This window comes from Piliocolobus tephrosceles, chromosome 4 (genome assembly GCF_002776525.5).
Source record: "Piliocolobus tephrosceles isolate RC106 chromosome 4, ASM277652v3, whole genome shotgun sequence".
NCBI lineage: Eukaryota > Metazoa > Chordata > Mammalia > Primates > Cercopithecidae > Piliocolobus > Piliocolobus tephrosceles.
The window spans coordinates 122,446,302-122,461,553 of record NC_045437.1 but is presented as its reverse complement, the minus strand read 5'-3'; the positions used below and the strand labels follow the sequence as shown (position 1 = coordinate 122,461,553).

General features: G+C 44.2%; 1 protein-coding gene across 7 annotated transcripts in view; it reads left to right on the top strand.

Moving 5' to 3' along the window:
* TENM2 (teneurin transmembrane protein 2) overlaps positions 1–15,252 on the top strand; it is a 1,213,529-nt gene that overhangs the window by 1,017,885 nt on the left and 180,392 nt on the right. The window lies entirely within an intron of this gene.

The following is a 15,252-nucleotide window of genomic DNA, read 5'->3' as shown; positions in this document are numbered from 1 at the left end:
GTTGGATCAAAAGGCAGCATGATGAGGGCATGACCTGGTGAGAAGATGAAATATAAAATCAATCCATTCATGTGCTCAACAAATACTCATTGAATGTCTGTACTGGGGATACAGCGATTAAAAGCATCGGCTCTGCCTTTAAGGAGATGGAGACCTGACAAGTTAAGAAATGATGACAACATCAAGTACGGAGGGTCGTGAGATGCAGTCCATGGTGGAGAATAAGAGCTGACACTCTACAATCATCCTGGTCTGGGTTTGAATCTTATCTCTCCTATGAAGTGTTTCCGGATGAGTCACTCTAGATTTAGTTTCAACGTCCAGAAAATGAGGACTATCCCTCATCAGGCTGTTGTAAGAATAAATGAGATAATGCCCAGGAAATAGTAAGCACCCCATGGAGATCAATCAATCAATCTAACTGGTGTACAACCCTTATAGCTCACTCTCAGGTAGCCTAGCAACAAGGCGGCTTTCCAGCGAGAACAGCAAGGACACTGTCCGATACCAATACCGACATGCAAACTGCGCTTCAGCTGGTTGTCAAAACTCTAGTATAGAATGCAAAGCTCAGAGTCTTCCTACTCAGTCAAGTGATTCCTGTCTCCTCCCCATCTTCTATGAATAGGAGAGGTAGCAGAGGTTTGGGGTGCCTCTCGGGGGGACACAGTGCACATTGCATCTACCTGTGTGGAGCCCAAGCACAGCTCTTCATGGGATGGGAGAGGTGAGATAACATTCACACTGCTAGCACTATGCTCTTGTATGTTTCCTGGAGCCACTACTGTATGTCATTTACATGATCTGTTCCTGTCCCTCACATAACATATTCAACAAATATCAGCTATTGTTATTACTAGAGGGTTGGATACAGGAGGCTTGGGAGCATAAAAGTTGGCCACCACTTTTAACCTGTGAGGGATTTTAGGGCACCCTCCTGGAGGAGGCTACACAAGCTGAATCTTTGAGGATGAGTTAAGCAGGTAAAGAGAAAGACAAGAGAGGGCCTTTCTAAGCAAAGGGCAGACCAAGACACCCCTTGTTGTGTGGGCTATGTTGAAGCTTCAAGTAATAATTGACTTCTTTTTAGAAACTCTGCTTTGCTTTAGTCATTCTTCGCTAATGGGGACATAGCTTTTACTTCTAGAACTGGCTCCGACAGTGACCTAGGGGGGCAGCCCCTCTGGAGGTTTAATGGCTGTGTCCCTGTGTTGAGTTGTTGCATATTTGCAGCTGTGTACACAACCCCAGCTAGAAACACATGCTAAATAGAAGGAAAAAGTGGCCAAAAAGTGGTCTGAAGCTATGGGTTACCCTTCTCACTGGGAATGCACACCTTCATGTACCTGGGGAAAATCTTGTTGAAAATAAGAGATCAAGACTTATGGCTTCTGTTTCCCCTGTTCTCAGAAATTTCATGTGAGAAGGGTTAACATTCCCTGAAGGAGACCCTGTGTTCAGACAGATGCACCATTCTGCCAGAGGCAGGCCATCCCGTTGTATTCAGCCAACATTTACTGAGCGCCTATATGCCACATGTCAAGGGGCTGCAGGCAGGGACAAGGCAGAGCTAGCCCTGCCCACGTGTGGCTGGTGGATACCAGCACCAATACCTGTCCCAGAATGTCCAGGGAACTCACTCACCTATCAGGAATTGAATTGTCCCTGCCTTTGTTTGGCCCAGCCTCGTTACTGTTTCTGTTGGGAATCCCATTCTGCAACAGCTCTGAGAAGAAGGGCTGCTGGAATGTGCCAAATATTCATAGTGATCATATTACTTTATCCTTCCATTGTGACACTTTACCCTTTTCTATTCGTTTTTCATTTCCCCTACATCACCCCCCTCCCATACCAGAGACATTCAAAATACACTCCTTTGGAACTTGAAAACCACAATTTTAGGCTTGATATATGGAGGGAGGAAATTTGGCAGGACCCATAATCTGCTTATCTTCAACCAGCAAACCACCAAAACCCCTGCCAACCCCGGAGGGCCTTCATAGGAACCAGGCTCAGTAAACACACCAGGCAAGACGCTTTCCTATTATGATTAAAAACAAGCTCTGGTCTCATCTTTTCAGCCTCTGAAACCCTCCACTGGCCTCCCATTATGCAAAGGGAAATTCTGAAGTTATTCTAGAATATCATCTCCAGAAGGGCAGCAGCTGTTCTGTTCCCTGCTGCGTCTCCCTCACTCACAGCTGTGGCCGTCCACAGTAGGTGCTCAGTAAACAGCTGACGGAAGATCAGTCTCTGTGGCTGGCCAGTCCCTCTGCAGTCTGGTTAACCACCAGTCTCCTCCTCACTCCCTGGACTCCACTGCATCAGCTCACTTGCTCTCCCTCAGCCCTGCCAAGCTCATTCTGCCTCCAAACTTTTTGCACTGAATGTCCTCTCTTCCTGGAATGATCCCTCAGATATTCAGGTGGCTCCCCCTGACTTTTTTACACCTCATGCCCTCCATAAGCCCTTTCCTGACAAGTGAATCTACAACAGAATACTCCTTCACGCTTTATGCTTTGTTTTTCTTAAATCAACTTAATTTAGGTATAAAGTTAAAACTACCCAGTGCACACTTTAAAAAAATTATTTCAATAGATTTTGGGTAACAGGTGGTGTTTGCTTCCATGAATAAGTTCTTTAGTGGTGATTTCTGAGATTTGGGTGCATCCGTCGCCCGAGCAGTGTACACTGTACCCAATGTGTAGTTTATTTATTCCTCACCCTCTTTCCACCCTTTCCCCTGAGGCCCCAAAGTCCGTTGTATCATTCTTATGCCTTTGTGTCCTCAAAGCTTAGCTCCCACTTACAAGTGAGAACATACAATGTTTGGTTTTCCATTCCTGAGTTACTTCACTTAGAATAATGGTCTCCAATTCCATTCAGGTTGCTGTGAATGTCATTATTTCATTCCTTCTTATGTCTGAGTAGTATTCCATGGTATATATGTACCACATTTTCTTCATCCACTTGTTGATTGATGGGGATTTGGGCTGGTTCCATATTTTTGCCATTGCTAATTGTGCTGCTAAAACATGCACCAGTGCACACATTTTCTAAGTGTCCACTTGGATCCCTAAAATCTGAAAACTGTATCCACCTCAGTAAGCACCACCACAGCCATATAGAGCCATATAGAGCCATATATAGAGGACAATGCCACCACCCAACAGCTCCCCTATGCCCCACACCAACCTCACCTCCAGGCCCAGGAAACCACTGATCTGCTTTCTGTCACTGAAGATTAGATTTGGCTCCACTAGAGTTTCATATGCAAGGAATCATGTGCTCTTGTGTCTGCCTTCTTTCACTCACAGAATGTCAGTGAGATTCACCCATGGTGGTGTTTGTACCTGTATCAGTCTGTTCTCATGCTGCTAATAAAGACACACTCGAGACTGGGTAATTTATAAAGGAAAGGAGGTATAATGGGCTCACAGTTCCACATGGCTGGGGAGGCCTCACAATCATGGCAGAAGGCGAAGGAGGAGCAAAGGCACATCTTACATGGTGGCGGCAAGCAAGAGAGCATTTGCAGGGGAACTCCCCTTTTTAAAACCATCAGATCTCACGAGACCTATTCACTATCAGGAGAACAGCACAGGAAAGACCCGCCGCCATGATTCAAATACCTCCCACCAGCTCCCTCCCACGACACATGGGAATTATGGGAGCTACAATTCAAGATGAGATTTGGGTGGGGACACAGCCAAACCATATCAGTTTCCATGGCTTATTTCTTTTATTACTGAGTAGCTTTTCAATTGTAAGTATGTTCCACAATGTGTGTGACCATTCACCTGTTGATGGACATTTGGGTTGTCTGGTTTGCTTTATTTTAATTATTTTATTTTATTTTATTTTATTTTGTTTTATTTTATTTTTGAGATGCAGTCTTGCTCTGTCGCTCAGGCTAGAGTGCAGTGGTGTGATCTTGGCTCACTGCAACCTCTACCTCCCAGGTTTAAGCAATTCTCCTGCCTCAGCCTCCTGTGTAGCTGGGACTACAAGTGCACCCCAGCACACCCAGCTAATCTTGGTATTTTTAGTAGAGACAGGGTTTCACAATGTTGGCCAGACTGGTCTTGAACTCATGACCTTGTGATCCGCCCACCTCAGCTTTCCAAAGTGCTGGGATTACAGGCATGAGCCACTGCACCTGGCTGGTTTGCTTTATTTTTTACTCACAGCCCTCTTCCCTCCCTGACATTATATCCCCCCTTGGAAATGTCAGCTCCAGGAGGACAGAGGCCTTGTCTGTATCATTCACTGCTGTATCCCCAGTACACAGAGCAGTGCCAGGCACATGGTGATTGCTCAATATTTGTTGAAGGAACAAACAGTTTTACATTCATTTGCCCTTACAGCATAACAGGCTTGAGAGCCACGCTTCAGATTTTTCTATGAACTCCAATTTAGGGACCCTTAGGCCTTCTAAGTGAAACCAGATGTTGGCTGGCGCTCCCCTGCCCATCAAAGACGGGGCGGAGTGTGCCTGCACCCTGTGGTCCTGTGAATACACACACACATGTGCAAATGAGAGAGGCGTGCCAGCACCCCCTACTGGCTGCCTGTTCATTAGGCATATTGAGAAGACTGTAATACACTGGATTAAGACTGTCCTCTTTGAAGCTGGCTGCTTGGGTGTGAATCTCAGCCCCAACACTTACTAACTGTTGGGCAAGCTATGTAACCTCTCTGTGTCTCAGTTTCCTCATATGCAAAACAGGAATAATTTGTATTCAGTAGGGTTATTATGAGCATGAATCACTTAGAACAGTGCCTAGCCTCATTAAATGTTAACTCATAGTAGCATCTGAACAGTAAGGAAGCAAAAATAAGAGAAAACTACAGTGTCCACTAAAATTTCCAAAGGCATTTCCTGAAGAGATTATATCCTTTAAGTAGTTGTGTCACCAAAACTCCACCTTGTTGGTAAACCCTTCACTCTAGATACTATTTCCTTTTTGGCTTAAATCTTTTTTATTCATGCAATAAAGATCTTTAGTGAGTACCCACTATGTGCCAAGCACTGTTCTAGGCACGGGGGATGCTGTGTTAAGTGAAACAGACAAGTCTCCCACTCTTTTTTATTATTATTATACTTTAGTTCTAGGTACATGTGCACAACGTGCAGGTTTGTTACATATGTATACACATGCCATGTTGGTGTGCTGCACCCATTAACTCATCGTTTACATTAGGTATATCTCCTAATGCTATCCCTCCCCCATCCCCCTACCCCATGACAGGTCCAGGTGTGTGATGTTCCCCACTCTGTGTCCAAGTGTTCTCATTGTTCAGTTCCCACCTATGAGTGAGAACATGTGGTGTTTGGTTTTCTGTCCTTGCGATAGTTTGCTCAGAATGATGGTTTCCAGCTTCATCCATGTCCCTACAAAGGACATGAACTCATCCATTTTTATAGCTGCATAGTATTCCATGGTTTATATGTGCTACATTTTCTTAATCCAGCCTATCGTTGATGGACATTTGGGTTGGTTCCAAGTCTTTGCTATTGTGAATAGTGCTGCAATAGACATACTTGTGCATGTGTCTTTATAGCAGCATGATTTATAATCCTCTGGGTATATAACCTGTAATAGGATGGCTGGGTCAAATGGTATTTCTAGTTCTAGATCCTTGAGGAATCACCACACTGTCTTCCACAATGGTTGAACCAGTTTACAGTCCCAGCAACAGTGTAAAAGTGTTCCTATTTCTCCACATCCTCTCTAGCACCTGTTGTTTCCTGACTTTTTAATGATCGCCATTTTAACTGGTGTGAGCTGGTTTTGATTTGCATTTCTCTGATGGTCAGTGACGAGCATTTTTTATGTCTCTGTTGGTTGCATAAATGTCTTCTTTTGAGAAGTGTTTGTTCATATCCTTTGCCCACTTTTTGATGGAGTTGTTTGATTTTTTTCTTATAAATTTGTTTAACTTCTTTGTAGATTCTGGATATTAGCCCTTTGTCAGATGGGTAGACTGTAAAATTTTTTTCACATTCTGTAGGTTGCCTGTTTACTCTGATGGTAGTTTCTTTTGCTGTGCAGAAGCTCTTTAGTTTAATTAGAACCCATCTGTCAATTTTGGCTTTTGTTGCCATTGCTTTGGTGTTTTAGTCATGAAGTCCTTGCCTATGCCTATGCCTATGGCCTGAATGGCATTGCCTAGGTTTTCTTCTAGGATTTTTATGGTTTTAGGTCTAACACTTAAATCTTTAATTCATCTTGAATTAATTTTTGTATAAGGTGTAAGGAAGGGATCCAGTTTTAGCTTTCTACATACAGCTAGCCAGTTTTCCCAGCACCATTTATTAAATAGGGAATCCTTTCCCCAGTTCTTGTTTTTGTCAGGTTTGTCAAAGATCAGATGGTTGTAGATATATGGTATTATTTCTGAGGGCTCTGTTCTGTTCCATTGGTCTATATCTCTTTTTGGTACCAGTATCATGCTGTTTGGGTTAATGTAGTCTTGTAGTATAGTTTGAAGTCAGGTAGCGTAATGCCTCCAGCTTTGTTCTTTTGGCTTAGGATTGTCTTGGCAATGTGGGCTCTTTTTTGGTTCCATGTTAACTTTAAAGTAGTTTTTTCCAGTTCTGTGAGGAAAGTCATTGGTAGCTTGATGGGGATGACATTGAATCTATAAATTACCTGGGGCAGTATGGTCATTTTCACAATATTGATTCTTCCTATCCATGAGCATGGAATGTTCTTCAATTTGTTTGTGTCCTCTTTTATTTCGTTGAGCAGTGGTTTGTAGTTCTCCTTGAAGAGGTCCTTCACATCCCTTGTAAGTTGGATTCCTAGGTATTTTATTCTCTTCGAAGCAATTGTGAATGGAAGTTCACTCATGATTTGGCTTTCTGTTTGTCTGTTATTGGTGTATAGGAATGCTCGTGATTTTTGCACATTAATTTTGTATCCTGAGACTTCTGAAGTTGCTTATCAGCTTAAGGAGATTTTGGGCTGAGACAATGGGGTTTTCTAAATATACAATCATGTCATCTGCAAACAGGGACAATTTGACTTCCTCTTTTCCTAATTGAATACCCTTTATTTCTTTCTTCTGCCTGATTGCCCTGGCCAGAACTTCCAACACTATGTTGAATGGGAGTTGTGAGAGAGGGCATCCCTGTCTTGTGCCAGTTTTCAAAGGGAATGCTTCCAGTGTTTGCCCATTCGGTATGATATTGGCTGTGGGTTTGTCATAAATAGCTCTTATTATTTTGAGATACGTCACATCAATACCTAGTTCATTGAGAGTTTTTAGCATGAGGGGCTGTTGAATTTTGTCGAAGGCCTTTTCTGCATCTATTGAGATAATCATGTGATTTTTGTCTTTGGTTCTGTTTATATGATGGATTACATTTACTGATTTGTGTACCTTGAACCAGCCTTGCATCCCAGGGATGAAGCCAACTTGATCGTGGTGGATAAGCTTTTTGATGTGCTGCTGGATTCAGTTTGCCAGTATTTTATTGAGGATTTTTGCATTGATGTTCATCAGGGATATTGGTCTAAAATTCTCTTTTTTTGTTGTTGTGTCTCTGCCAGACTTTGGTATCAGGATGATGCTGGCCTCACAAAATGAGTTAGGGAGGATTCCCTCTTTTTCTATTGATTGGAAGAGTTTCAGAAGGAGTGGTACTAGTAGCTCTTTGTACCTCTGGTAAAATTTGGCTGTGAATCCGTCTGGTCCTGGACTTCTTTTGTGGGTAGGCTATTAATTATTGCCTCAATTTCAGAGCCTGTTATTGGTCTATTCAGGGATTCAACTTCTTCCTGGTTCAGTCTTGGGAGGGTGTATGTGTCCAGGAATTTATCCATTTCTTCTAGATTTTCTAGTTTATTTGCATAGAGGTGTTTATAGTATTCTGTGATGGTAGTTTGTATATCTGTGGGATCGGTGGTGATATCCCCTTTATCATTTTTTATTGCATCTGATTCTTCTCTCTTTTCTTCTTTATTAGTCTTGCTAGGGGTCTACCAATTTTGTTAACCTTTTCCAAAAACCAGCTCCTGGATTCATTGATTTTTTGAAGGTTTTTTTGTGTCTCTATCTCCTTCACTTCTGCTCTGATCTTAGTTATTTCTTGCCTTCTGCTAGCTTTTGAATGTGTTTGCTCTTGCTTCTCTAGTTCTTTTAATTGTGATGTTAGGGTGTCAATTTTAGATCTTTCCTGCTTTCTCTTCTGGGCATGTAGTGCTATATATTTCCCTCTACACACTGCTTTAAATGTGTCTCAGAGATTCTAGTATGTTGTGTCTTTGTTCTCATTGGTTTCAAAGAACATCTTTATTTCTGCCTTCATTTTGTTATGTACCCAGTAGTCATTCAGGAACAGGTTGTTCGGTTTCCATGTAGTTGAGTGGTTTTGAGTGCGTTTCTTAATCCTGAGTTCTAGTTTGATTGCACTGTGGTCTGAGAGACAGTTTGTTATAATTTCTGCTCTTTTACGTTTGCTGAGGAGTGCTTTACTTCCAACTATGTGGTCAATTTTGGAATAAGTGCGATGTGGTGCTGAGAAGGATATATATTCTGTTGATGTGGGATGGAGAGTTCTGTAGATGTCTATTAGGTCTGCTTGGTGCAGAGCTGAGTTCAATTCCTGGATATCCTTCTTACCATTCTGTCTTGTTGATCTGTCTAATGTTGACAGTGGGGTGTTAAAGTCTCCCATTATTATTATTGTGTAGGAGTATAAGTCTCTTTGTAGGTCTCTAAGGACTTGCTTTATGAATCTGGGTGCTCCTGTATTGGGTGCATATATATTTAAGATAGTTAGCTCTTCTTGTTGAATTGATCCCTTTACCATTATGTAATGGCCTTCTTTGTCTCTTTTGATCTTTGTTGGTTTAAAGTCTGTTTTATCAGAGACCGGGATTGCAACACCTGCTGTTTTTTGTTTTCCATTTGCTTGGTAGATCTTCCTCCATCCCTTTATTTTGAGCCTATGTGTGTCTCTGCACATGAGATGGGTCTCCTGAATACAGCACACTGATGGGTCTCGACTCTTTATCCAATTCGCCAGTCTGTGTCTTTTAATTGGGGCATTTAGCCCATTTACATTTAAGGTTAATATTGTTATATGTGAATTTGATCCTGTCATTATGATGTTAGCTGGTTATTTTGCATATTAGTTGTTGCAGTTTCTTCCTAGCATCGATGGTCTTTATAATTTGGCATATTTTTGCAGTGGTTGGTACAGTTGTTCCTTTCCATGTTTAATACTTCCTTCAGGAGCTCTTGTAAGGCAGGCCTGGTGGTGACAAAATCTCTAAGCATTTGCTTGTCTGTAAAGGATTTTATTTCTCCTTCACTTATGAAGCTCAGTTTGGCTGGATATGAAATTTTGGGCTGAAAATTCTTTTCTTTAAGAGTGTTGAATATTGGCCCCCACTCTCTTCTGGTTTGTAGAGTTTCTGCTGAGAAATTTGCTGTTAGTCTGATGGGCTTCCCTTTGTGGGTAACCCAACCTTTCTCTCTGGCTGCCCTTAATATTTTTTCCTTCATTTCAACTTTAGTGAATCTGACAATTATGTATTTTGGAGTTGCTCTTCTTGAGGAGTATCTTTGTGGTGTTCTCTGTATTTCCTGAATTTAAATGTTGGCCTGCCTTGCTAGGTTGGAGAAGTTCTCCTGGATAATATCCTGAAGAGTGTTTTGCAACTTGGCTCCATTCTCCCTGTCACTTTCAGGTACACCAATCAGACACAGATTTGGTCTTTTCACATAGTCCCATATTCATTGGAGGCTTTGTTCGTTTCTTTTTACTGTTTTTTCTCTAAACTTCTCTTCTCACTTCTTTTCATTCATTTGATCTTCAATCACTGATACCCTTCCTTCCACTTGATTGAATTGGCTACTGAAGTTTGTGTATGTGTCATGTGGTTCTTGCCCAATGGTTTTCAGCTCCATCAAGTCATTTAAGGTCTTTTCTATGCTGTTTATTCTAGTTAGCCATTTGTCTAATCTTTTTTCAAGGTTTTTAGCTTCTTTGCGATGGGTTCAAACATCCTCCTTTAGCTTGGAGAAGTTTGTTATTACCAATCATCTGAAGCCTTCTTCTCTCAGCTCATCAAAGTCATTCTCTGTCCAGCTTTGTTCCGTTGCTGGTGAAGAGCTGCATTCCTTTGGAGGAGAAGAGGCACTCTGATTTTTAGAATTTTCAGCTTTTCTGCTCTGGTTTCTCCTCATCTTTGTGGTTTTCTCTACCTTTGGTCTTTAATGATGGTGACATACAGATGGGGTTTTGGTGTGGATGTCCTTTCCGTTTGTTAGTTTTCCTTCTAACAGGCAGGATCCTCTGCTGCAGGTCTGTTGGAGTTTGCTGGAGGTCCACTCCAGACCCTGTTTGCCTGGGTGTCACCAGCGGAGGCTGCAGAACAGCAAATATTGCAGAATGGCAAATGTTGTTGCCTGATCTTTCCTCTGGAAGCTTCGTCTCAGAGGGGCACCTGGCTATATGAGGTGTCAGTTGGCCCCTACTGGGAGGTGTCTCCCAGTTGGGCTACTCAGGGGTCAGGTACCCACTTGAGGAGGCAGTCTGTCCTTTCTCAGATCTCAAACTCCATGCTGGGAGAACCACTACTCTCTTCAAAGCTGTCAGACAAGGATGTTTAAGTCTGCAGAAGTGCCTTTTGTTCAGCTATGCCCTGCCCCCAGAGGTGGAGTCTACGGAGGCAGGCAGGCCTCCTTGAGCTGCGGTGGGCTCCACCCAGTTCGAGCTTCCCAGCTGATCTGTTTACCTACACAAGCCTCAGCAATGGTGTACGCCCCTCCCCCAGCCTCGCTGCTGCCTTCCTGTTTGATCTCAGACTGCTGTGCTCGCAGTGAGCGAGGTTCATGGGACCCTCTGAACCAGGCTCAGGATATAATCTCCTGGTGTGCCATTTGCTAAGACCATTGGAAAAGCACAGTATTAGGGTGGGAGTGTCCCAATTTCCCAGGTACCATCTGTCATGGCTTCCCTTGGCTAAGAAAGGGAATTCCCCGACCTCTTGAGCTTCCTAGGTGAGGCAATGCCTCGCCCTACTTCAGTTCACACTCTATGGGCTGCACCCACTGTCCAACAAGCCCCAGTGAGATGAACCTGGTACCTCAGTTGGAAATGCAGAAATCATCCATCTTCTGTGATGCTCACGCTGGTAGCTGTAGACTGGAGCTGTTCCTATTTGGCTATCTTGGAACTCCAGTGACAAGTCTCCCACTCTTAAGTGTTGGAGGAAGTTCATATCCAAAAGGAGGAAGATTAATTATAAATTAGTAGCAAGTTTTTTTTTTTCAAAGAATCATGAGTTTTTGCTGAGGATGGAAACAAGAAGAAGTAATAGAGGTTTTTTAAAAAAATAATTTCAACTTTCTTTTTAGACTCGGAGGCACATAAGCAAGTTTGTTACCTGGATATGTTGCATGATGCTAAGTTTTGGGATGCAAATGATCCCATCACTCAGGTAGTGAGCATAGCACTCAATGGTTACCCAACAGTGAAAATCTTAATAGTTTTTCAGCCCTTGCCCCCTCCCTCTCTGACCTCTCTAGTAGTCCTCAGTGTCTATTGTTCCATCTTTATTTCTGTGAGTACCCAATGCTTAGCTCCCACTTATAAGTGAGAATATGTCATGTTTGGTCTTCTGTTCCTATATTTATTTGCTTAGAATCATGGCCTCCAACTACATCCATGTTGCTGAAAAAAATATGATTTCATTGTTTATGGCTGCATAGTATTCCATGGTGTATATGTACCACCTTTTTTTATCTACCATTGGTAGGCACCTAGGTTGATCCCATCTTTACTATTGTGAATAGTGCTGCAATGAACATATGAGTGCATGTGTCTTTTTGGTAGAACAATTTGTTTTCTTTTGGATACCCAGTAATAGGATTACTGGGCTGAATGGTAGTTCTGTTTTAATCTACTCAAGAAATTTCCAAACTGTTTTCCACAGTGGCTGAATTAATTCACATTCCCATCAACAGTGTGTAAGTGTTTGCTTTTCTTCACAGCCATGCCAGCATGTTGTTTTTTGACTTTTTAATGATAGCCATTTTGACTTGTGCGAGATGGTAACTCATTGTGGTTTTGATTTACATTTTGATAGAGGTATTTCAGAAGGGGTAGTCAGGGAAGCCCTTTCTCAGGTCATGATATTTAGGCAAAGGCAGGATTAATGAGAAGAGATCAGGAGAAAGAATGGGCCAGGCAGAGGGAATGGCTGGCGCAAAGGCCCTGAGGCTGGGATGAGCTTGGCATCTTCCAGGAACAGAGAGAAGAGCAGTGTGACTGGAAAACATACAGGTAGAATGGTGTTTAGGGAATTGGGAAGGGGCCGGCTCCCAAAGCCACTTACGGACCAAGTACAGCCAACACCCAGCAAAGCCATCCAGACCTTTCCAGGCACCCTTTTTTCTCTGCCCCAGTGGGGTGTCTCCCTGTCCTCAGGCCAGCCTGCTCTGCCCAGGTCTGACCCTAGCACTGCTAAGGTCTTCCTTCCTCCTTCTCATCCGCTCAGTGGCATCGTGAGGGGACTTACAAACCAGGCCAGCCACCAGATATGCTGGCAGTTACAACTAGGTTCTTGGAAAAGATGGATCTGTCCCCCATAATTGTTAAAATTCATGCAAATCCAACTTCAAATCCTTGCTTGGCCACCAACCAAGCTCAATGGCACTGGATCCATTCGTTAACTTCTCTAGAAACCACTGTTCTCTTCCGAGATGAGACTAGGGTTTTGGGGAGGATGGAATGCAGTAACACACATCAGCATTTGCTATTATGCCTGGCATGTAGCAAGTGCTCAGGCAAAAATAGGCTCTTATTTTTTATTATTACTTTTGCTGCTGCTGCAAGAGGACATGTAATGAAAGAATCAAGAATTCTGCCCTTGTAAGATAAATTCTCCCCAGCTGCTGATTTTAGGGAACCCTGTTTGGTTCCTCTCTAGCTTCCATCTGCTTGATTCTTGCCTGTGGAGCCTGGCATGATGAGCTGCTACAGTCTGGAAGTGCAGATGCTGTTTCCTGTCCGGAAGCTCAGGGGCTGGTTCTCATAGTGGCCCGAGCAGTGGTGCCTGCAGCTGGGCCTGTTGCATTTAGTTAAGTGACTCAGATACTGTAAGTAGGAACTGATCAGGGAGTCCTGAAAAAGACAGGCAAGGCCACACTCAGGGAAGCCAGCCCCCACTGGAGCATGCTGTCATTCCTCCCCCTTCCCTGAGCACTCAGCCCCTTTGAAGGAGAGCAAAGAAATTGTGCTGAGCTTTAATGAGGAATCAGCCAGGCGCACTTTGCCACAGGCCTGGCTGGAGGCAGAAAGAGATGAACAGGCCCCCATGAGTGAGCGACCCACCGCAGCTAAGTCGTTCCCGCCGTCGCTGGATGAGACCAGAGACCCTGTGGTCATGTGGCTTCAAGCAGCCCTAGCTCACACGTGCCGCTCCCCTGCATCCCACCAACTGCTGAGCGTGCCCTGCCATCTGAGGTAGAATCAACATCAGACGTAGTCAGGAGGCCAGTGAAGCTGCCAGTGCAGAGCGAGGGGAGTGGCAGGCTTCCCCGGGAAATGTCAGCATTTATTGCTTTTCCCGTTCGCGTTGACCCTCAGCAAGAAAACATTCCAAATAGCAATGAAGTCATCCCCCCTTTTGGGGGGGTCCTGGACCCAGTAATAACATCCTCCGAAGGGCAATGAGTCTGTCTTTAACCTTGCCCTCTCTGGCAGGTGTGTATCAGTGTGGTTTCTAGAAGAATCTCTGGGCTGCCCGCTCCCTGCCTGTGGCTGCCTTCCCTTCTGGGAAAGTAACAGCCCCCGCTCCACGGTCCAGGCTCTGCTGCTCTCCTCCCGCTCCTCTGGAAACCCACTAAGTTATCTTAATTACCATTCCTCCTCGGTGTCTGCCAAGAAGTGGGGAGATTTATAATTGGATCAGTCAAATATTTGCTGTGGTTTATTTCTTTGCCTCTCGAGCTCTCGTAAAAGTTGCATTTTCATGCCACTTTGGGGTATGACTGATGACTCAAAGGCACAGCCCTCACATTGCATGCCAAAGTGGGTTATTTTTCAGAGGCCAGGGAAAAGGAGAGAACTGGGCAGGGAGAGGTGGTGTTTACTTTGGGTTATTGTGCTATCACCCTCTGGGTGGCTGCAAGAGACACAAGCGGCTTTGGGAGACAAACTTCCTCCCGCAGCCAGCCCATGCACAGACACATCCTTCTATTGGGATTTGGTCATGTGCCTCCTAAACCCCTTCCAGAGTTTCTGCAGACCTAATGGGTAGGACGTGCTACAGAGTAACCTCTTTAGTCAACAAGGCACAGTTTGGTCCCCCAAGCATCCCCATGTTCCAGATTGATCACAGTGAGGTCCTAGAACAGAGGAGCCAGATGTCCCCAGTACTAAGCCTGAGTTATCAATTCCCAGTGTTGAGGGATGAAAAGGAAACTCTGGCCAGGGCCTGAGCTTTTGGAAAATGCCCTCCTTCTAGTGACAGTCAGTCTGCCAAGCAAGCTGGCCAGCCTGCAGCCTAGGAATCCTAGAGAGCAGAGGCTCCCCTACACCAGATGGCCTCCTTGCAAACCAGCTTCTCACTTGCTCCCAGGCTCCCCATCCTGGAAGGCAGTCTCCATGGCTGGTTCAGTTTATCCTCCCCCTGCATTTCTAGCCTCCAGCCCTTGCCCAAGTTATAGCAGCAGTGAATGATGCTGTGTGAAGCTGCTTGACACATGTTAATCTATGTATAGTGACTTTATGTACACTCTAGAGCACTTTGAGATAGAAAGGAGGAACAAGAGGTATAAACTGGGAAAATCCTGGGAAATTGTGATAAACAAACACCCTACACATAATAGAGTGGAATTTTACCAACAGAAGATGCTGCCATCTTTTCCTGGGCGATCCTGTCCTGTTGTCCTGTACGAAATTATCTTGACCAGGCACGGTGGCTCATGCCTATAGTTCCAGCACTTTGGGAGGCCAAGGCAGGCAGATCACAAAGTCAGGAGTTCGAGACCAGCCTGGCCAACATAGTGAAATCCCGTCTCTACTACATTACCCGGGTGTGGTAGCAGGTGCCTGTAATCCCAGCTACTCAGGAGTCTGAGACAGGAAAATTGCTTGAACCCAAGAGGTGGAGGTTGCAGTGAGCCAAGATCAAGCCATTGCATTCCAGCCTGGGCAACAGGGCGAGACTCCAAAAAACAAAAAAGGAAGGAAGGAAGGAAGGAAGGAAGGAAGGAAGGAAGGAAGGA